This window comes from Tenrec ecaudatus, chromosome 12 (genome assembly GCF_050624435.1).
Source record: "Tenrec ecaudatus isolate mTenEca1 chromosome 12, mTenEca1.hap1, whole genome shotgun sequence".
NCBI lineage: Eukaryota > Metazoa > Chordata > Mammalia > Afrosoricida > Tenrecidae > Tenrec > Tenrec ecaudatus.
In genome coordinates, this window is record NC_134541.1 from 28,572,568 (window position 1) to 28,596,350 (window position 23,783).

At 45.9% G+C, this 23,783-nt stretch overlaps 1 protein-coding gene and 1 pseudogene across 5 annotated transcripts in view; both read right to left on the minus strand.

Moving 5' to 3' along the window:
- Positions 1–2,315, minus strand: part of RALY (RALY heterogeneous nuclear ribonucleoprotein) — a 100,185-nt gene extending 97,870 nt beyond the window's left edge. Inside the window, exon 1 of one of the 5 annotated variants that reach the window (XM_075563761.1) lies at positions 2,117–2,315. The gene's annotated coding sequence lies outside the window, so the exon portion shown is untranslated. The remainder of the gene's footprint in view (positions 1–2,116) is intronic. The other 4 variants (XM_075563764.1, XM_075563759.1, XM_075563766.1 and 1 more) reach the window with 4 other exon arrangements.
- A 12,658-nt stretch (positions 2,316–14,973) lies between these two features.
- LOC142422599 (ATP-dependent RNA helicase DDX18 pseudogene) lies at positions 14,974–17,989 on the minus strand (annotated as a pseudogene).
- Positions 17,990–23,783: the final 5,794 nt, after the last annotated feature.

Sequence of the window (23,783 nt, forward strand, 5' to 3'; positions counted from 1 at the left end):
CAGCCTATTTGTTATTATAAAGCATTGAATGTACCCCAAACATTTAAAACAAGGGTTGGGGACACTGACATATGCAGTAGGATGAGAAATCAGACATTATGCAGTACAGGACTGTATAAACACAACTCTACAAAAGCCCTTACCACAATGGACTGGAAATGAAATCATTCAATGGCACTGTACACTATAAATGAAGTACTGTAAACCATAAAGTACTGTAAAATCCAAGCGAACACTTCAGAGAGAGGCTAAACTGTGCACAAATCCTGGTCTTCTTTTAATGCTTAACCAGAGTCTTGGAGAATGGCTGGGTCTATACAGCCTCCTTGGGATTTCTACTAACTCAAGAGTCCAGGCCTTCAGGACTGATAAAGTGGTTTCACATCTTTTCATGATGGTAGATTCTACAAGAGTAGAAATAAAAATTACTGGACGGGGAATTCAAGTTCTGATTCTGACACTAAGGCCATTCGTGAGTTTAGAGAATGCATTCCCCCTTCCAAGGTTCAGTGAGAGGTGAATAAGGGTGTTGGACACGATGGTCTGTAAGACCCCCTTTTTTCAGCACCTAGACCTAGAATCTTTGAATGTCAGCACTGCTCCATTCCGGATACCAAAAAGCTAATGCAAACATCAAGGTAATTCCCTCTTTCCTAGAGACCTCTTCAGACATGATCCTCTACATCCCCGGCCTGATTTTCACAGACTTCCCACACTGGAAAACTGGAGCGCCTCCCAAAGTTAATTTTAGTTCCCATTAACCCCTCTGGGCCTTAGGTGAAAATAGGAGAAATCAAACACTATTTGAAGGCAGGAAGTTGAAGCAGATGACTTACACTTCTCTCTCCACCCACCCACCAACCCCCCAGGATCTAGTAAAGCTATGTGGAGAAAATGTAGGGGGAGGAGAGGAGGGACGGTGAGAGGAGCAAGCCATCAACAAGATAAAGGATGGACCCCACAGCCCACAAAAGACTTAAGCCTGCCCAGAGTCAAAGCCCCAGTAACTTCCGTTATGATTTAGCTCTGGCGTCCCCAGTATTCACCAACTCCTGGCAGCAATACATGCAAGAAATTCATTCCAACTTCCTTCTCCCCGGAGCTCAAAGGGATTTCATTCTAAGGCTAGTGGACACGGGCTCAGGAGTCGGGAAGAACCCCGCGATGCTTCCCAGGGTGTGACCCAGTCAAAACCCCTCGGCACGAGATGACACCTGCTCACGCCAGGAAATAAGCAGCAAGTACAGGCGCCACTGCCTTACACGTCCGTAGCTTCTGTGTGTAGTCTAGAGCAAATTATTTAACTTCTCTGCGCCCTGATTTCGGATTCTGTACAATGGGTTAGACCCCAGGAGCTGGTGGTGAGCTCACGAAATGCCTGCTACCTGTTGGCTTTAGCACTTTTGTCAGTCATTCCTTGACGGAATCCGCACCCCGAGACGGGAGAGACCTCTTTCCCCTATTGCACCTAGAGGCAAACCGAGGCCCGCCCTCGGGGCGCAGGGGGGGTGCTGCGTGCAGCGCGGAGCACGGCCGCAGCACGCGGGCCTGTTGTTGTTCCTCTCCGAGCCCGAGCAGCGGCGGGGGCCCAGGCGCTCAGGAGCCCCTGGGGCGCGAGGCTGGACCTGTTTGGGGCGCCTCCGGGCGTCCGCAGCCCCATCCAGGGCGAGGGAGCCAGAGGAAGCCCGGGTGCGGGACCAGAGCCAGGACCGAGCCCGGCCCAGGCCTCCCCGGCGCGGCCTCCGCTCCCCTCCCTCCCCCCTCCCTCCGCCGGGCGGGGCGGGGCGCGAGCACAAAAGACTCCAACTTCCGAGCGGGCGCGGGCCCACCCCGCCAACTCCTGGCCCCCGCGCGGCCCGCGGGGAGGAAGCCGGCCAGGAACGCCGGGGCGGCCGGGAGCGGGCGCCGATCGGCCCGGGGGGAGGGCGACGGGGGGGGGCGGCCCGGCGGGGGGAGGGGCCGGGAGTTCCTCGGGCTCACAGGACTCCGGGGAGGGTCGGCAAAAGAGTTTCTAAAAATAGGCAGCGGCCCGTCAGAAAAGGTGGGCGACCGAGAAGGGGCGAGCAATCCCCCTCCCGCCCCCACTCAGAAGACGACGCCCGCGGCCCCCACTCACCCGCGCCGAGAGCTCCGGAGGAAGCCGCGCGACGCGGAAGGAGGCGGTGCCGCCGCACTCGGGGGCGGGAGGAAGGGAGGGTGGGAGGGAGGAAGTCAGGCGGCCCGGGCCGCGGCGTGAGGAGCCTGAGCACACGCGCGGGAGTCGCCGCTACCGCCCCCTCAGCTTCTCTCAGCCCAGCCCGCCCTGCGCCCGCGCCGCTCGCGCGCCCCGCCGCACTGACAGCGGCGCGCTGCCCGCAGCCGCGAGTCCTTCCCTCGGCCGGCACCACTGAGACGCGCGGGGATGGGGGCGCCCACCGAGGCTTTCCTCGGCCCGGCGCCGCCCGCCGCTCCCGCCCTGGCCCGAAGCCCTCTCTCTTCCCGCCCGAATCTCCCAGAAGGATTAGAAAGACACAAACACCAGGTGACCGCTGCCCCGCCCTGGCCCAGGAGGACTGTCCCACCGTCTGGGCTCTCCTCACCCCCTCAGCCCGGCTTTGGAAAGGTCCACGGCTTCGGCGGGGAGAGGAGTGAGGCGGGCACTGGGAGGAGCCGGACAGGGAGGCGGGACTAGGGAAGAAAAGGAGGATTAGCGCCTTAAACCAATTTAGAGCCGCGGGCGGGGCGGGGCGGGGCGGGGCTAGCGCGGCAGTGAAGCCCTAACAAGTGCCCCGAGACGGTGCTGAAGGCCTTGGAGAACTACGTAGGAGTCAGGACAATGCTTAAAGCAAGGAGGGGGTTGTGGGCGGGGCTAAGGGGAGGCCGCGCCCTGAGGAGGAGGAGTCAAGGTGGAGAAAGGCTAGGGCCGCGCTCGAAGGAGGCGGAGCCTTAAAGGGGGAGAGGCCGAAGGAGGGCCTGAAGCGCAGCCAAGAAGGAAAGACTGAAGCGGGACAGGAGGTGGGCCCGGAAGCAGAGCGGAAAGGAAGGGACCCAATAGCAACCACTGTGGGGAGGAGCCGGAAAGAGGCGTGGCCCTTGAGGTGGGCGGGGTCTGAAGATGGGCCCACAGGAATTGGTTGGGGCCAGTGCCCAAGGGATCCCGATGAGATGAAATTAAAAAACACCAAGAATTTTTTTTCCATACCTTCTGGGTTCCTTGTATTTGGGGTGGGTGAAGATTGCGCCTCGCTGCCTAGGCCTGGACTGAGTAGAGAGGACGCAGTGAGGGTAGGTCTGGGGACAGGATGCTAACTCCTGCTTTGAATGGTTTCATTCTTTTTACCCTGGAGAACCAAACGGTTTGCACCAAAACTACAAACATAACGATTTGTAGTTTGACCCCACTCAACAGTGTAAGAGAAAAAAAGGCCTGGCGATCTATTCCCATAGAAAACCGTCTGAGTACTTCTACTCTGTAACGCATGGGGTCTTCATGAGTCTGAACAGACTTAGCAACAGATTGGATTGGGGGGAGGTTTTCCAGCCCTTCTAGTAGGAAAGAAACGTTTTATAATTTGATCTAGGTAGTGGGACGCTCACTTAACATTTTTTCTGGCTAGATCCCCTCATCTGGATTAGTGTTCAAGGCTCCCAGGTCTCCCTGCTCCTGCCTGCGAGACAGCCAGAAGGGTCTTCAGTGAACCCCAGAACGTGCATGACCTTCAGTCATAGACATCCCTGAAGGCTAAGAACTGGCCATATTGCTCTGTGCCTCGTCCAGCCTAGCCCGTGGTTTCCTGTAATATGTCTCACCTTGCTCCTTTCCCAGTATCTGCCTTAGAGACAGAACTCCCTTCTCAGAGGTCTTTGATTGGAGAGTCTTGCGCTGCCAGACCAGCATTTACAGCTTGTTGGATGATCTCCTTGCCCCAAATGAAGACAATCAAACTAGAGAGATGATAGCGTTGAAAGCAAGGCCTAGAACATTCTTCCCCCATCTCTTCTAACTTTTGGCCCTTTTTTAACCTTCAAGCCTCTGCTTAAATTTTATCTCATAGATGCCACCCTTGCACACCCTATCGAAAGAGGAGTGTTTGCTGGCCCTCCTGTTCTTTTTTTATGACATTTATTATATCTCAAAGCTAGTTCACTTGATTTTTTTACATGTTTTTATCTGTCTCACTTACTCTTGGTCACAATTGCACTATTTAATTTAATTCTCTCAACAATTCTACAAAGTTACTTCTGTTTTTGCCCCATCTCACAAATGAAGAAATGTGACATGACTACCAATGTCTTAAAAATGACTCACATACACACACTCCAAACTATTAGGGTCATCAATGAGGGAATTAAGACAAACCTGAGAAATCGGGAAGGACACAAATACAGATGAGTCACAAATTGACAAGTGTGATATACTGAATATAAAACACCTGTGTCCATCAAAAGAATTCACCAAGACAGAAATACGAGAGCCCACAGACTGGGAAAACATCTTTAGCAATGACACATCAGACAAAGGCCTTATCACTAAAATCTACTCTGCTAGCTTCCAAAAAGAAAAAAACTAATTACCCACTGACAAGGTGGGCAAAGGACTGCAACAGAAGTTTCACAGAGTCTGAAATCCGAATGGCCAACAAATATGAGAAAATGTTCCCGATCTTTAGCCATAAGAGAAAAGCAAATTAAAACAACAATGAGATACCACCTAACACCCTCAAAGATAGCCCAATTCAAAAAATCAGAAAGCAACAAGTGTTGAAGGGGCTGTGGGGAGACAGGAACTCTCATCCACTGCTGATGGGCCTGTACAGCCACTATAGAAATCTATTTGGCGATACCTAAGACAGATGGAAATTGAGCTATCATATGACCCAGCAATCCCCCTATTGGGCATATACCCAGAAGAGCTAGAAACAAACCACGACCAGACATCTGTGCTCCAGTGTCCATCGCGGTACAATTGGAACGAGTTGGAAACAACCCAAATTTCCATCAACCAACAAATGGATTAAAAAACTGTAGTACATATGTACAATGGAGTATTACGCATCACTGAAAAGCAGTGATGAACACATGAAGCACATTGTCGCATGGGAAGAACTGGAGGAAATTATGCTAAGCGAAGTAAGCCAATCACAACATGAGTCCAGTGAGGTAAGCTGAAAAATGCAAAAGGAACATAAGGAAAAAGCCACTATAATACGAACATTCCTGGAGTGAGGTCCAGGTAGTATGACAGGGACCAGGCCAAATCCAGGGATACATATAGTAGCCAACTAAAAAGGAGGAGGGTTGGAGAGAAAGAAAAATACATGGGTAGCGAGGAACAGGGCACTAACCCACCCAAGGGGAGGGTATTGTTTATATCTCCACAGGGAAAGAGGGGCCAAACTTCAACCTAGTGCTCCAAGATGTGAATGCAACATGCCAGCATGGAATAGGGAACCAATGGAGACGTCTGAGGGGTCGACTCCAATCCCAACTACTTAGATAGCTCCCCCTCCTGCAGAGGAATTCACTTCATAGGACAGCACTGAGGCTACAGCTCAGGGAGAGGGACATGTCTGATCAGAGCACATAGGAGCAAATGAAGGGAAAGGAAGAGAGAGTGGAACACATCCTGACTGATCAAGCCCTATGAAATTACCCCTGAGAGCAGCCAAAGCACAGAGAGGACCATAGAGCCGGTCCCACTACAAGACATGACGTCCCTCACTGACTCAGTGCTACGGGGACAACACTGGAAACAGTGCGGGAATTGCGCCCAATCTGACCCCACCACACTGAGATGAAATACTAAGGGTGTGCAACAGGGAAAGAGAGCAATGAAGTCCCGAGGAAATACCAAAAATAGACTGAGGGGCCAGGGCATGGAACCCCATCAGACTCAACCAGAAAACACTCATAAAGGTCAACAAACAGACTTTGAGCTATTTACAGGATTTTCTCTTTTGTTGTTGTTGTTTTGCTTTGTTCTGTCTTATTTTTGTACTTATTATTATCTCTACAGGTATATCTAGATAATATAGGCAGAATAAACAATCTGGAGGAGAAAACAATGGAACCGATGGTTCCGGGACAACATGGGAGAGAGGGAGGCAGAGGAAAGGAGGTGGGTGTTAATAAACCCAGGGACAAGGGAATAACAAGTGATCCAAAAACAATGGTGAGGAGGGTGTAGGATGCCTGGTAGGCCTTGATCAAGGACAATGTAACCGAGAGGAATTACTGAAACCCAAATAAAGGTTGAACATTATAGTGGGACAAGAGGAAAGTAAAAGGAAATAGAGGAAAGAACTAGGAGGCAAAGGGCATTTATAGAGGTCTAAATACAGGTATGTACATATATAAATATTTATAAATGATGATTATGGGGAAATAGATCTATGTGCATACATTTATAAGTTTAGTAGTAAGCTAGCAGATGGACATTGGGCTTCTACTCAAGTACTCCCTCAATGCTAGAACCCTTTGTTCTATTAAACTGGCATTCCATGATGCTCACCTTCCCGATATGATCCATGATTGCTGAAGACAAAGCAGGTGCATAAGCAAATGTGGTGAATAAAACTGATGGAGCCCGGCTATCAAAAGATATAGTATCTGGGGTCTTAAAGGCTTGAAGATAAATGCGTGGCCCTCTAGCTGAGAAGCAACAAGGCCCACATGGAAGAAGCACACCAACCAGTGTGATCACGAGGTATTGATAGGATCAGGTATCAGGCATCAAAGAACAAAAAATCATTGTGAATGATGGGGAGTGAGGAGTGGAGACCCAAAGACCATCTGTAGGCATCTGGGCATCCCTTTACAGAAGGGTTTCAGGGAGGAGACGAGCTAGTCAGGGTGCAGTATAGCAACGATGAAACATACAACTTTCCTCAATAATGCTTTCTTTCCCTCCACCCCTACCCCTCACTATCATGATCCCAATTCTACCTTACAAATCCGCTAGACCAGAGCATGTACACTGGTACAGATCAGAGCTGGAAACACAGGGAATCCAGGACTGATAAACCCCTCAGGACCAATAATGAGAGTAGCGAGGGGAGTACCAGGAAGGGAAGAGGAAGGTCGGGGAGAAAGGGGAACCAATCACAATGAGCTACATATAACCCCCTCCCTGGGGGACGGAAAACTGAAAAGCAGGTGAAGGAAGACATGGGACAGTGTAAGACATGAAAAAATAATTTATAAATTATCAAGGGTGGGAGAGGGAAGAGGAAAATGAGCTGATACCAAGGGCTCAAGAGGAAAGAAAATGTTTTGAGAACGAGGATGGCAACACATTCACAAATGTGCTTGACACGTAGATAAATGTATGAATTGTGATTGTAGGAGTCCCCAATAAAGTGGTGGTTTTTTTAATGATTCATGCCCATCATGAGGTGTCACCAGACCTAGTAACAGGCATCAAAAGACCCCAAAAAAACACAAATAAGCAAACAAAAAAACATTGTTGAGAAAGTAGGGTAAGGATAGAGATCCAAAACCCATTTGTTAACAATGGGACATATCTTCACAGAGGGGTCACAGGGAAGGGATGAGTCAATTGGTGTAGTAAAGCACTGATGAAACACACAATACTTCTCTGGTTCTTTGACGCTTCCTCACCCCCACTTTCATGACCCCAGTACTGCCTTTCACTGTGGGTTAGACTGGAGCATGTTCATAGATACAGCTAAGAGATAAAAGCCCACAGCACATGGAATCCAGGAACAGTAATGGGAGTAGCGATACCAGAAGGGGAAGAGGAAGATAGGGAAAGGAGGGGAGGAAGAGGGAATTAATCTCAAGGATCGATACAGAACCACACACACCCGTCCAGGGGGTCAAACAACCATAATCACAGGGGAAGGAAGACAAGCAGTCAGTGTAAGATATGAAAATAAAAGTAATTTCTAATTTATGAAGGGATCGTGAGAGAGGGAAAAAAGGGCTGATACCAAGGGCTCAATAGAAAGTAAATGTCTAGAAAATAATGATGGCAACATATGTACAAATAAGCTTGATATAATTGATGTATATAAATTGTTGTAAGAGCCCCCAGTAAAATGATCTTTAAAAAAAACACCTTTGGGGGAGTAATCTTTCCAAAAAGTATGTCAATATAGGGAGAGGGAGAAGTCCTTCTAGTGTTCAAATGAACGAAAACCACGTGGAGCTGTAAACAAAATGATTCGCACCCAGATTATCTCAGGTGCGCATTCAACCACTTCATCCCTCACCCCCCAGTGTACTTCTGTCTCCTGAGCTGACGTTAAATGGGCCAGATCTCCTCTTTCAGAGGGAAGTTTGTAAAGAAGGACCCTAACAGTGTCTCTCTTCATCTGAGGCACAGAATGAAGGCAAGTGAATAAAGAGGCAGATGAAACAGAGACAGTAAGGGGACAATCGGCAAGAGCTGGAAAGGGAGCAGATGGCAGGGGAGGGATCTAAAAGGAGGATGCCATTGAGGAAGTTAGGGTTGCAAACTCAACCGCCTAAAGGCCAAGTCTGGAACGTTAAGGAGTTAAGGGGGCCAAATCTAAGGACAGTACAACCCCGGACAGCTATGCTAATCCGTTCTAGAAGGAGCATCCAGATGCGATGCAGTTGAGTTCTAAATCAATTTTTCCCAGAAGAAATAACTGAAAATGGATTAATCCATTCTCAACCACCAATTTTTTTACCCTAACCTTGCCTTTTTTACAAAACAGTACACAGAAATTTCAATGTAAATAAGTTCAGAGTTAAGTATTATAATTTAAATAAGAAACACAACATTTAAAATGTTTTTAACAACAGTATGGCCTATACCTTGAGGCTGATGAGGATCTGGATCTGTGGAGGGGGGTGGAGGGGAATCTCCTTTCATAAAATTAACTGGTAACTACTTTGGGGGAGTTTTTTCCCCTCTTTGCCCTTTTTCACTAGGACCTAGCTGACTTTTTCTTTAAAAAAAAAAAAAATCTGTCTAATGTGGTCTGCTGTTGGCATTTCCTTAAAAGGGTTTACTAAATTACCATCAACAATACCACTAATACGGTTAACCAGTTCCTTATCATGATGATTCTTTTAAAAAAAAAAAACTCTTTCTTAGGATGCATGGTTTTTGTTTTTTCAGATAACAGTACCAAAAGCCACAAAAACTAAGAAAATTATACCCAAACCTTTTAAACAATGAGTACTAACAATGCCAACTAAGGCCAAGTGACCAAAACACAAACTGCTTTTGTTTACAAAACTCACATGTGTTGGATTGGATTCTGATGTTTTTTTTCTAGTTCTGATGCAAAATTTTCTCAACATTTCACACCAAAGTCTGATTATGTCAAGTACTGATGTGGCCGAGTACCGGGGTTCTGCTGTAATGGGAGTGGTGCTGGGCAAGTGTGTGGAGGGGTGCGGGGAGATCATGTCATTCTAAAGAGGCAGCTGCAATACTCAGCTCCACACAGTTGTCGTGTTTGGGCCTCCAGTTTGCTAGATCTTTCCTTTATATTTTCTTCTAAAAAATTATATATATATATATATATTAAATCCCTATTTTTATGTGAAATTGCTTTCATTTTTAAAATGTTGCCAACTCATTCAAATTTAAGAAGATAAAAAGCTGTGTGCCAACCAAAAGACACACATCTTCTGGCCGGACCCAGCTGTGAGCTGGTAGCTTGTGCCTTCTAATCAATTTGGGTTTAATTGGCTTTCTTTTACCCCTGCAACCCTCCCCCTGCCCACATACACTTCTTACCAGGTATGTGATCTTAAGCAAATTACTCTCGGCCCCAGCTTCTGTATCTGCCAAATGGGGATAATTAGTTTCCTACATCATACAGATTTTTTAATAAGATATTATATGTAAAACACTTAGCACAGTTCCTGACGTTGAGCAAACATTCAAAATAGTCATATCATCCTCAAAGTTATTCTTTCTCCTGTAACTCATAAAGATCCTCAAAGACACCTAATCTAGAGCTTGTCAAACTTGCTAAAGCCATATTGCCTCTTTCAAGCAAGTATAAAAATTTTTTTTAAAAGTAAACTCACTGTCATCAAGTCAATGTCCACTTCTAGTGACCCTATAAGGTAGACCTGCCCCTGTTGGTTTCCAAGGCAGTAACTGAATGGCACTAGGAACCCTTATTTCTCCCTTGGACGAGATGGTGATTTCACATGGCTAACCTTGCAATGAGCCGTGCAGTGTGTGACCCACTACACACCCAGGGATTCATGATCCAGTGTAAGGTGGTGTATAAAACAGATTAGGGAGAGAGATCCCTCTGCATGAAATGAGGGAAAGGAACCCCAAGACCTGCTTGCGGGGGCTCTCCGTTCAACCGCAAACCCCCTTCCTCCTGCGATGACCCTCAGGTGTTTACGGAACGTGGTTTGAGAATTGTCATTCTGGAGAAACTGATGCGCTGACCTCTAGTGACAGCACTGGACTTTGTGGTGATGCTAGGAGAGCTGGCTACTACCCCTCACCCCAGTCAGGGAGGGACTAAACCAACAACAGCAAGTCACCTGCCACCAAGGGGATTCTCATTCGTAGTGGTCCCATAGAACAGAGAAGTGCCTTTTTGGGTTTCCAAGACTATAGGTCTTTATGGACTCAGAGCAGCTGGTAGGCTCGAACTCTTGACCTCTGGTTAGCCGCCCAACTCATAGCCCACTGTGCCACCAGTGTCCCAAGAGGGTCCCAGAGAGGACTTAGTCCAAATCAGGTGCGTAGGGAGGAGAGTGTGCTATTCCTACTGGACAGAACGTTAGTCAGGGAGGCAGCTGTCCCTCTCAGCCACTGGCTTCATACAGAAACTTACACCTATCCCTCTGACTTGTAAGGGACAGCCTAGACACAGACAAGCAAGCGCACCAGGAGAAGATAGATGCTCTCTTCATTCCCAGGGGCTGTGCAGCAGAAAGTCCACAAGCGGGTGGCTTTAGTGAACAAAATTTCTTTTCTCACAGTTGAGGAGGCTAGAAGTCCAAATTCAGGCCACCAGCTATCTATCTACTTAACCATCAATGGATCGATCAATGATCCTGTCAGCTCTAGGGGAAGCCCCTTGGCTCTCTCAGCTTCTGTTCCTTGGTCTTCGCATGACCTGGCTCTTCCCCAGGGCTTGTCCTTGCTTGCCTGTGCTGACACTGCTCCTTGCCGCTCTCAAAAGTGATCGGCTTAGGACACTCCTTACTGAGTATAACCACATTAACATAACAAAGAAACACGTGTATCTTTTCCCCCACTGCCACGAGTGTGTTCCGACCGACAATGACCCTCCATAGAGTTTGAGTTTCCAAGACAATAAGATTTTACAGAAGCACACAGCCTCATCTTTCGCTAGCGGAGTAGCTGGTGGGATCCTAGCCGAACTCTTAACCCGCAGCGTCACCAGGGTCCTATCCTTGTACAGGGGTTAGGATTTACAACACTTCTTGAGGGCGGGGTGCAACTCAATCCTTAACAGATGGCATGCAACGATGGCTAAGGAACCTGGGAATACAGAACGAGGCGAAGATCTTAGTCCAAGCCTTAGAGACAGTCCCTGGAAGCTGGACTTCTAGTCTCCTAAAGAGTGGGAAACTTCTATTTTTGAAAACCATCCGCTTTGGCAGGACTAACGAATTAAGACAGAGTTCAGGACTCTGAGAACATTAAATAATATATGCTTACTCTACTTGGCCCAGAGTCATCCCCAATGAAAACCTTACCATGTCCAGCTCTCAAAACCCCAATCGCCAACTCCCAATCACCAAAGATGCACGTAAGTCCAAATCCCAAAGGCCGCCAGAGATCAGGAAGCATGTTGAAGGTGAGACAAGAGGGAGTGGTGGGCTGTTTAGAGACGTGGAGAAAAATAGATGGACGGCTATGTCTCTTTACACCAGCCAGTAATTGTGACAATATAGATGCTCAGATGCAGGACTTTGTAGGACAACTCTAAAATCTGGGCCTTTGTGTAGCATCTCCCTATTTTCAAATGTTTCTCAACTATAACCCTGCACAAATTAAGGCTGTTATGTTGGCAGGCCAGTCTCCATGGGCTGTGACCTAAATGTTGCAACCTCTGGCCGTTAGGATAAAATCTCTCACAGCTCCTTTTTGAGGTCTATTTTAGTTACCTCTTGATGCATAACAACCCCCCCCCAAAAAAACCTCAGTGGCTAGAAACAACAATGGTTTATTATTTCTCATAATTTTATGAGTTGACTGGGTAGTCCTCCTGCCCTCTATGGTCTCATCTTTCTCCCATCTCCACCTCCGTATGCTGTTTTTATTCCAAGATCAAGGGCCAATGATTCCTCCTCCACGAAGGCAGCTCACCTTCTCTGCTACACAGTTTTTCCACGAAACCACAACCAAAAACAAAATCCAAAACTCACTGCCATCGAATCCATTTCTACTCATACTGACCCTATCCAGGGTTTCTGAGACTATAAATCTTTATGGGAACAGGCAGCTTCATCTCTCTCCGTCAGAGAGGCAGTGGGTTTGAACCACTGATCTTCAGGTTAGTAGCCACAGCACCACCGAGACTCTCTAAATCTAAATAAACTGTTCTACTCTCCAGCTTTGCCAACTTCTATTTATAACAGCGCACACATCTGGCTCATCTAGAAGACAGAGGCCTTTCTTGGTTGTTGTTGTTTTTTATTTTGGGTTTTTGGTTTTTTGTATCTTTCCCAGCACAATTACACAGTCACCTCCATGTTGTTAGAACCGATTGCGTCAGTTCTGACTCCTACTAATCCTATTACAACAGAACCAAACACCGCTCAGGTCTGCACCAGGCTCACAGTTGCTGTTTTAGCTCACTGTTGCAGCCACTGGATCAATCTAGCTCCTTGAAGATCTCCCTCCCTTTCAATGACCCTCTATTTTACCAAGGATGATGTTCTTTTCCAGGGACTGGTCTCTCCTGATGACACGTCCAAAAGCATGTGAGAAGTCTTGCCATTCTCACTTCTTTTTTTATTTTAATCATTTTATTGGGGGGTTATACAACTCATCAAAATCCATACATACATTGTGTCAAGCACATTTGTACATTTGTTGCCATCATTATTTTCTTTCTCTTTTTTGTTTTACTTTTTTAAATCATTTTATTAGGGGTATATATGACTCTTATCACAATCCATACATACATCCATTGTGTAAAGCACATTTTTACATTCATTGCCCTCACCATTCTCAAAATATTTGCTCTCCACTTAAGCCCCTGGCATCAGCTCCTCATTTTTCCCCTCCCTCACCCCTCCCTCATGAACCCTTGATAATTTATAAATTATTATTTTGTCATATATTACACTGCCTGACGTCTCCCTTCACCCACTTTTCTGTTGTCCATTCCCCACGGAGGAGGTCACATGTAGATCCTTGTAATCGGTTGCCTTTCTTGACCCTACCCTGCCAGCATCGTCACCCTTACCACAGATCCTGAAGAGATCATCTGCCCTGGATTCCCTGTGTTTCCAGCTCTGATATGTACCAGTGTACATCCTCTGGTTTAGCCAGATTTGTAAGGTAGAATTGGGATAATAATTTGGGGTGGGGGGGGGGAGGAAGCATTCAGGAACTAGAGGAAAGTTGTATGTTTAATCATCCCTGCACTGTGCCCTGACTGGCTTCTCTCCTCCCTGCAACCCTTCCGCAAGGGGATACCCAATTGCCTTCAGATGGGCTTTGGGTCTCCACTCCGCACTCCCCTTCATTCACAATAATATGATTTTTTTGTTCTGATGATACCTGATACCTGATCCCTTTGACACCTCGTGATCACACAGGCTGGTGTGCTTCTTCCATGTAGGTTTTGTTGCTTCTGAGCTACATGGCCGCTTGTTTACCTTCAAGCCTTTAAGAACCCAGACACTATATCTTTTGATAGCCAGGCACCATCAGCTTTCTTCACCACACTTGCTTATGCACCCACTTTGTCTTCAGCAATTGTGTCAGGAAGATGAGCATCATGGAATGCCAGTTTAATAGGACAAAATATTCTTGCATTGAGGGAGTACTTGAGTGAAGGCCCAATGTCCATCTGCTACCTTAATACTGAACCTATAAATATATGCACATAGATCTATTCCCACATCCTCTTATATAAATATATTTACATGTGTGCATGCCTTTATTTAGACCTCTATATGTCATTCTCACTTCTAAGGAACAGATTGGCTATACCTCTTCTAAGACAGACCTGTTTGTTTTTCTGGTACTTCAATATCCTTCACCAACACTATAATTAAAACACTTAAATCCCCAGAAGGCCTTCTTTATTCATTATCAAACTTTCAGATGCAATGGGGCAATTGAAAATATCATGATTTGCGTCTGGTATCTCTAAGTAACAGCCTTGCTCTTCAACACTTTAAAAGATGTCTCCTTTTCTTTTTAAACATTTTATTAGGGGCTCATACAGCTCTTATCACAATCCATACATATACATACATCAATTGTATAAAGCACATCTTTGCCCTAATCATTTTCAAAAAGATGTCTCCTTAAACTGATCATTTGCCCTAATCATTTTCAAAAAGATGTCTCCTTAAGCTGATGTACCCAACACAACCCACCACTGGATTTCTTGACTGCTGCTTCCATGAGCACTGATTGTGGATCCAAGCACAATGAAATCCTTGCCATTAGTCTTTTCTCTTTATCATGATGTTACTTCTTGGTCCAGTTGTGGGGCTTTTTCTTTTCTTTTTGAGGGGAAATATATTTCAAATATTTTATCATCATAACTAAAATAGAATAAACCTTTACTTTGACTGTGGCTAACCACATACACAAAAGAACTGTTTTACATGACTCCTGGTCCCATCCCCATCCCCCATCCACCCACCCACTTAAAAAAGAGGCTTTGCGGGAACAGTCAATCCTCAGGGCTTGCCGCCCAAGTCATTTTGAACTCTCGATAAATCAGTCCAAATGCTTGAGGCTACAACACTTCAAGGTGGAGAAAATTTATTTTCAAGTTATTCAAGATGAAAGCAGGTGTGTCTTCAGTGGGAGCACTGGCTACTGTCGGGTGTTTTCTTGCTAATATTCTTACAGATTTGGGGCTGTTGTTGTTGATGATGTTTTTGGTTTCCTGGTAGCCAGTCCACCACCTGCTCCTTGCTTTTTATGCTTTTCTTCATTGCTGTCCACATTTACATCAACAAAAGGAGACACCTTAAACCCAAACACATGACGGGGCCACTTGAGACATTTAAATGATTAATATGAAAGATTTGTTTCAGAGAGTGAGAATCTTATGTTTGAATATATGACTTATGTGCTTCTTGGGCTGACTTATGAAGGAAGTAGTTCTCTTCAACAAGTTTTTCGAGCTGAGATTGACTATTAGACATCTTGGACCCGGAAAACTCAAATTCACGTAATGGAACCTTAGATTGCTTCAAAGCAATGAAGCAAACCCAATTCTCCAGGGTGAAAAATGAGCAAAACACGTCCTCTTCCCTTTAAGCCCAGGCTGTTCTACCCCCACGTTGAATATACTCCTTACGGTCATTCGGAGAGTCGTACTGAACAATCCAGTCGACTTCGGGAATGTCCAGCCCTCGAGCAGCCACATCTGTACCCAACAGTATCTCTGAATCTGCATTGCAGAATGAAAAAACGTGGTAGTTTGCTTATTTTGTTTCTGTTTTCCATGAATGGCCAAAACATGAAAATTAGTGTAGTTCAGCAATTCGTAGTGGTATTTAACAGACTCGCAGGATAAAAAGACCGGGGAGGAGGAGGGGGAATGGGTGTTAATAAATCCAGAGACAAAGGAACAACAAGTGATCCAAAATTGTTGGTGAGGAGGGTGTAGGATGCCTGGTAGGGCGTGATCAAGGGCAAAGTAACCTAGACAAATTACTGAAACCCAAATGAAGGTTGAGCATGATTGTGGGACAAGAGGAAAGTAAAAGGAAATAGAGGAAAGAACTAGGCGGCAAAGGCCATTTATAGAGGTCTAAATACAGGCATGTACATATGTAAATACATTTATATGTGATGATAGGGAAAGAGATCTATGTGCATATATTTATAGGTTTAGTATTAAGGTGGACATTGGGCCTCCACTCAAGTTGTCCCTCAATGCAAGAACATTTTGTTCTATTAAACTGGCATTCCATGATGCTCACCTTCCTGACACAATCGCTGAAGACAAAGCAGGTGCATAAGAAAATGCGGTGAAGAAAACTGATGGTGCCCAGCTATCAAAAGATAAAGCATCTGGGGTCTTAAAAGCATGAAGATGAACAAGTGGCCATCTAGCTCAGAAGCAACAAAGCCTACATGGAAGAAGCCCACCAGAATGTGTGATCGTGCGGTGTCAATGGGATCAAGTATCAGGCATCAAGGAACAAAACATCATATCACTGTGAATGAGGAGAGGGCTGAGTGGAGACCCAAAGCCCATCTGTAGGCAGCTGGACATCCCCTTACAGAAGGGTTGCCAGGACGAGATGAACCAGTCAGGGTGCAGTATAGCACCAATGAAACATACAACTTTCCTCTAGTTCTTTAATGCTTCCTCCTCCCCCCCCCCCCACCCAATATCATGATCCCAATTCTACCTTACAAATCTGGCTAGACCAGAGGATGCACAGTGGTACATATCAGAGCTGGAAACACAGGAAATCCAGGACTGATAAACCCCTCAGGACCAATAATGAGAGTAGCAATACCAGGAGGGGAAGGGGAAGGCAGGGTAGAATGGGGGAACCAATCACAATGATCTACATATAACCCCCTCCCTGGGGAACGAACAATAGAAAAGTGGGTGAAGGGAGATATCGGACAGTGTAAAATATGAAAAAATAATAATAATTTATAAATTATCAAGGGTCCATGAGGGAGGGGGGGATGAGGAGCTGATGCCAAGGGCTCAAGCAGAAAGAAAATGTTTTGAGAATGATGATGGCAACAAATGTACATGACACAATGGATGGATGTATGGATTGTGATGAGCTGTACGAGCCCCCAATAAAATGATTTTAAAAAGAAGAAAAATTAACACCATTAGTTTCTTCTTTCGGATTTTCTTAAGGAAGGTAAAGAGCAGAAGGAATCTTTTTTCAGAGGGACAGGTCATCCTCGGTGGACTGGCTCTCTCATCATCAACAGAAAAAAGTTTCATCTGACTGTGCACCGGCAGAAGTTTGATAATTTGCTTTAATTCCTCTTCAAGTCTAACATCCCAGATAGGATCAGCCTCATCAATAGCCAGGCACTGTCGGTTTTTATACACCAGCCCTGAGGTATTCCTCCCACGGCCCTGGAGGCAGCCTGGTGTGGCTACAATGATGTTGATCCCATTAGCAAGTCTCTGTGCTTCAGCAGATCTGTTACTACGTCTCCCCCACCCCCACCCCATGTTCTGTCCATCCGTGTGAACGTAGTATGTCCTTAGCTCCTTCAGTACGCCCAAATGCCTGCATGGCCAGTTCCCTAGTGGGTGAGGGAGTAAAAACTCCTGTTCCATTCCTGGGCTTGAACTTTAACTTAGCAGTGAGTTCAACTGCAGGGATGAAAAATGCGAGGGTTTTACCGCAGCCTGTTTTTGCGGCTGCTAGGCGAGCCCTGCCTTCCAGAGGCAGTCTGATGCCTTTATGCTGGATTTCAGTCATGTTGGCAGAGCCTATTTCTTTAATCGCCCTCAGAGTGTTTTCATTGACAAGCTTAGTAAGAGAAGTAAATGAAGTATCTTCAAATGTGCCCATCAGTCCCAGGGGCAGGCTGGGCCCTTCACCATCCTCTTCCTCATCGTCTGACTTTTTCACTCTCATTTCAGCTGGAGGCTCCATGCCACAGTCTTTAGACTCCTCTGTGTCCCCAGGGTTTGCTTTTTGGTTTGTTTTTTAAATTCAGGCCTAGCAGCGTCCTCCATTTTTCTGTTTTCTTCCTCCTTTTTGTTTGCAGTTCTGAATTGGGAGACTGTGTTGTTGCTTCCCCACTGAGTAAGAGGGCAGATTTCTTGGGAGATTTAAAAATGTTTACTTTTCCCCCTGTTTCTTTAGCCATGTCTCCGTTTGGGGCTCCTGAAAAGCCCGCCTTCCTAGACAGGTTTAGGAATTTTCGTTTGCGTCTCCCACTGTTGGCCGCAGCACTTCTCCATGTTGTGCTTCTGATAGGCACACACCATCTCAGGTTCCGCTTCTCGCTCTCCTCTGCAGGGTTGCAGCAGTCGATGGGACGTGATGCTGGAGGAACCCCTTCCCTCCTGCACACAGCCTGGGTCCTTGGGTCTCTTGGATGAGGGTACTTCTGCCGGGCCGGATGCGCTTCCTGTTTCTTTACATTGAGTTCAATCCGTACGGAAAGCTACAGTCTTTGATTTTCGTCAGCAAGGACTTCAAATCCTCCCTGCTTCCAGCAAACAAGGTTTGTGTCCATCTGCAGATCACAAGTTGTTAATAAGCCTTCCTCCAATTCTGATGTGTCTTCTTCACACAGTCCAACTTCTCTGATTAATTTGCTCAGCGTACAGATGGAGTACATATGGTGCAAGGATACCATTTTTCCTGATTTAACAGCCCTTACTATTCCCTTGTTCCATTTAAATGACTCACTCCGGGCCCGTGCACAGGCTCCACAAGAGCACAATGAAGTGTGTGGAATTCCCATCCTTCTCAATGTTGTCCATCGGCCGCTATGATCTGGGCAGTCAAATGCCTCTGAGTACTTGATAAAACCAAACATCTTTCTGGTATCCTCTGCTTTCAGCCAAGATCCATCCAATGGCAGCAATGTTATTCCCCATGTCAGGTTCTCTTCTGAATCTGTTTTGAATTTCTGTCAAGGTACAGCTGCAACAATTTTTTAATTATCCCCAGCAAAATTTTACTTGAATATGATATTAATTATATTTTGATCATTTTTGCCTCCTGTTGCATCATCTTGTGTGTGTGTGCGTGTGTGTGTGTGTGCGCAATGGGCACAAATATGGATCTCTTCTAGTCAGTTGGCAAGGTAGCTTTCTTTAAAATTTCTTGGCAAAAAAACAAATAAATAAAGGGCATGTGGGTTGTATTAAATCGGTATAGACAAGTGAGTGCTTCCAATGCTTTATCAGCTTGTTGAAACACTTTTAATAAATATTCCGTCATTTCTTAAACTCAACTGAAAACCACACCATCAATTCTGTTTTTCACTGATGTTTCCAGTGCAGCATGACTGGTTCAGTACTACTGGTTCTTGGCTACTTCTTGAAATGGTTGCACATTGACCAGTTCTTTTTGGGACAGTAATTTTTGGGACAGTAATTTTTGGGACAGTAATTTTTGGGACAGTAATTTTTGGGACAGTAATTTTTGGGACAGTAATTTTTGGGACAGTAATTTTTGGGACAGTAATTTTTGGGACAGTAATTTTTGGGACAGTAATTTCTTCCATCTTCTTTTGATGCTTCCTGCATCCTTCAATGTCTTGTCCACGGAATCCTTCAATATTGTAACTGGAGGATGGAATTTTCCCCTCAATTCTTTCAGCTTGAGATTCCTTTTTGGTTTTCTAACACTAGATCTTTGCACATTTCATTATAGTACTTACTTAGTCTTTCCAAGATGCCCTTTGAATTTTTTCTGTTCAGCTTTTTACTCCATTAGTGTTAACTTATTCTATGTTCAAGGGCAAGTTTCAGAGTCTCTGCTGACATCCACTGGGATCTTTTCTTGTGCTCCTGTCTTTTTAGCAACCTTTAGCTTTCTTCGTGTCTGATGGTCTTAATGTCATCCCACCACTCATCAGGTCCTTGCCATTAGTTTTCAAGGCATCAAATCTAGAGACAATCCCTAAATTCAGGTGGATTGTACTCAAAGTCATAGTTTGGCTGTCATGGACTTACTTTCTTTTTCTTCAGCTTCACCTTGAACTTGCATATGAGTAATTGATGGTTCATTCCAGTTAGCCCCTGGCCTTGTTTTGTACGATGATACTGAGCTTCTCCAGGTTCTCTTCCCAGATACAAAGTCAGTGATTCTTATGCACTCCATCTAGCAAAGTCACATATGTGGTAGTCAGTCAGGTTGTTGTAAAAGGTATTTGCAACAAAGAGGTTCCTTCTATAAATGCAGTCATGTTAGATTGAACTAAAACTTTGAGATATTTAATTCAACTTGTCCACTTTACAGGTAGGAAAATGAAGTAGAGAGGGACTGCGCAAATCATGGACACTTAAGCCACGGTTAGTTAGACCCCTGCATGTAGACTCCGAGCCCTCCACAGGTTAACCTGTGTTTAATCACTGCCGATCTGAGTGTCTGGAGCTTTTTATGGGTTGATTTTAGTTGATTTTTATGAGTTGAAACATGTGTTCAGCTCCTAATCCCCAGTGCTTGTGAATGTGACCTTATTGGAAATGGAGTATTTATAGAAATAATTAGTTACCATGAGGTCATCCTGGAGGTAGATTACAATGGTCCCTAATGAAATATGACTGGTGTCCTTATAAAGAGCCCAGACACAGAGAGAAGGCTGGCTCTGTGGAAACAGGCAGCGATTGGAATTCTTCTGCCACAAGCCAACGGAGGCCTGGAGCCAGCAAGTGGGAGAGACACAAAATGATCTTCGCCTAGTGCCTTCAGAAAGCATAGCCCTCTGACAGCCCCGATCGGGACTTCTAGCCTCCAGACCTCCCAGGCAATAAATGTGTGTTGTTTTAAGCCAACCACTTTGTGGAAATTTGTTACAGCAACCCCAGGACACAGTCAGACTTGCATGGGAGACACGTCTCATGTGAGAGGCAGCCGCTGGCAAGACTTCCTCAGGAGCCAGGTCCTCCCAAGTGCTCAGTAACTGATGACATCGGACCCAGCGGCGAATGAACAGGCCTGGTGCAAACCCCAGTCCTGCCATTTCTGCCAAAGCTCTTTGAGCACTCGAAGCCCGAGTGGGCTTCTCTGTAAAATGGGCATAAGTTACATTTTCCGGCAGGGTTCTTATGAAGAATAGAAATGGCCTCTGTAGTGTCTCCAACACAAAGGTGGTCAAGAAAGCTCTTAAAATGATTGTTCTGAGATACAGGGGGCAGAGACATAGGAGAAAGGGAGGGAGAGAGGCAGGCAGGCAGGAACAAAGGAAGGAGGAGGAGGAGGAGGAGGAGGAGGAGGAGGAGGAGGGGAGAGGAAAGAAATAGAAAGGGAAATTGGCAGATTGTGACTATCACTGAGTCTTGTCTGTGCCCCCCCACCACCACCCCTCCCCAGTTCGCATTCTGCCCCATTCCTCTGCTATCCTGGAATGAACCGGTAGTAAACCATGCTCTGAAGTATGGCTTCATTAAGTAGAGAACAAATCATTCTAGACCTTCGAACCTTATAATAGCGAGGGGACATTACCCCTCCTCCATCCCAGTGACCTTCCCTGTGTGCTACCTCCACCCCGCCCCGCCCCCAACCCCCCTTTGTGCCCGTGAGCGATGCTACTGAGATCAGATGAAGCCACGCTAATTGAAATTGACACTAAGGGCTCATTTGTTCAAGCAGAAGCACATTAGAAGAAATAAAAATGAAGGAGCCTCTGCAAATGTCTGTGGCATTTGTTCTGACGAGGACAATCATATCAGGACCATCTTCTTCGAGAAGGATGGAGTCCTCAGGAAGTGACAGCTGCAGGAAGCCCAGCTCCACCCCACTATGCACAAGGATCCAGACCGGCAGAGCCTTTGCCCTCAACCTTGCAGCGCCCTGAGGGTGCCGTCGATCTGCTTCTCCAAACCCATGTCTTCATATTCTTTGAAGTGTTCTCAGCCAGCTGCCGGTTTTGTTGTGCTCCCAGGTGTTCTTCTTTGCTGTTCTGCTCGGGTTCCCCCATGACTTCTCACCTTTGGATCCAACCAGAAGACCATGAGCCTAAGAAAATCCCAGCTGGAGGAGAGGGGAACCCTCCCGGGTATGTGTACCCAGGTGTCGGTATTTCTATCTTTCTTTAGTGGAGTTTTATTGAAAATAAGTCTGTACTTCTTTAAGCGGTGCTTTGAATTATGTATTCTTAGGAATACATAAGAATCACACAGGGATCCTCTAGAAAATGTAGATCCTGATTCAGAATATCCAGGGGGTGTTGGTGCAAACTCTCAACAGGAGTCAAACAGGAACGAACCAGTTTGAAGCCCTGCCAATGGCAAAATCAGTAGAAAAACTATACCCCACCCCCCCTGCCTCCACCAGCCCCTCTACCCACCAGGCCAGTCCAGATTGAAGAAAATGCTTATGGTTTCAAACCACTGAGTGGGGATTACATGGCAATAAGCCATCCAAGCAGTCATTATATTCAATAACCTTTCTGTAGAGCCAATTCTGCAGGCCCTTCCATACCTCAGAGGGTGGGATTGCCATCATTCCCATTTTACAGATGGAGAAACTGAGACTCAAATAAAGGAAACAGCAACACCAACCACAGGCCGAGTTACCATACATTCAGCTCCTTCTACCGCATCTCCACCACAATAGCTCCCATCCAGACAGACAAAGTCAGAAGCAGTTGCAGAAGGAGGAATGGAAGGAACACTGGGTCGGGAGTCACAGTGGCCCAGTGTGAAGTCTGCCATGGCTTAGTCCTGTGAGCTAAGACCTCTCAAATTGCTATCCTTCCTGAGCCCGAGTCCTTCCACCTATCCACAGAGGAAGACGGGAACTCAAATGGTCACAGGGACCAGGTGAACAATGGTCAGGGAAACAGGTGCGGGTTGTAGTGAGGGGTAAGCCCAAGCCCTCTGAGATGGGGTGGCATGTCCCCAGCTCCGGCTGTCTTATCATGTGGGATGTGGGCCCAGTGTGGCCAGATGACCTGAATTTCCCTCCCACTCCAACACCATAAGGCAAGAAATGTGGGCTATGATGTGAAATTTCTTAACATTCAGGTTCATTTGACTATTTTGAAAATACCATATGAAACAAAAGAATACATTGCTTTGGTTTGAAGCCATTTGACCAAATTATGTCCAAATGAGTGGCCAGAGTGTACACTAGTATCAAAGAGAGAAGTACCATCAGAGAGAAAGAGAGAGAGAGAGAGAGAGAGACCCAACTATCCCATTTGGGCCATAGAGCTGGACAGGTGTGGAAGCCACATACTGGTCTGCCATCTTTCTCTCCACAGACTCTCACTTGTAACCCTCCCTCCCACCCCTTTACTGCAGGGAAAGGGGTGCAGAGGCCCAGCCTTGAACACCTAAGGAGGACTTGAGTTAGCATTTGTGGCCTCACAGTGGGAGGGAAGGTGCGGAAGGGAACTACTCTTATTAAGAACCTACTGTGTGCTGGGCATCATGGTGGACTCTTTGCAGCATTTTATATATATATATATATATATATATATATATATGGCTCTGAAGTAATATTGATAAAAAATTAAAGGGAGAGGAAAGAATTAGGAGGCAAAGGGCATTCATAGAGATCTAAATACAGGTATGTATATATGTAAATATATGTATATATGAGGATGGGGAAATAGATCTATGAGCATATATTTATAGGTTTAGTATTAAGGTAGCAGCAGATGGACATTGGGCCTCCACTCAAGTACTCCCTCAATGCAAGAATACTTTGTTCTATTAAATTGGCATTCCATGATGTTCACCTTCCTGACATGATCGCTGAAGACAAATGGGTACATAAGCAAATGTGGTGAAGAAAACTGATGGTGCCTGGCTATCAAAAGATATAGTGTCTGGGGTCTTAAAGGCTTGAAGGTAAACAAGCAGCCATGTAGCTCAGAAGCAACAAAGTCCACATGGAAGAGGTGTCGAAGGGATCAGGTATCAGGCATCATCAGAACAAAAAATCATATCATCGTGAGTGAGGAGTGCGGAGTGGGG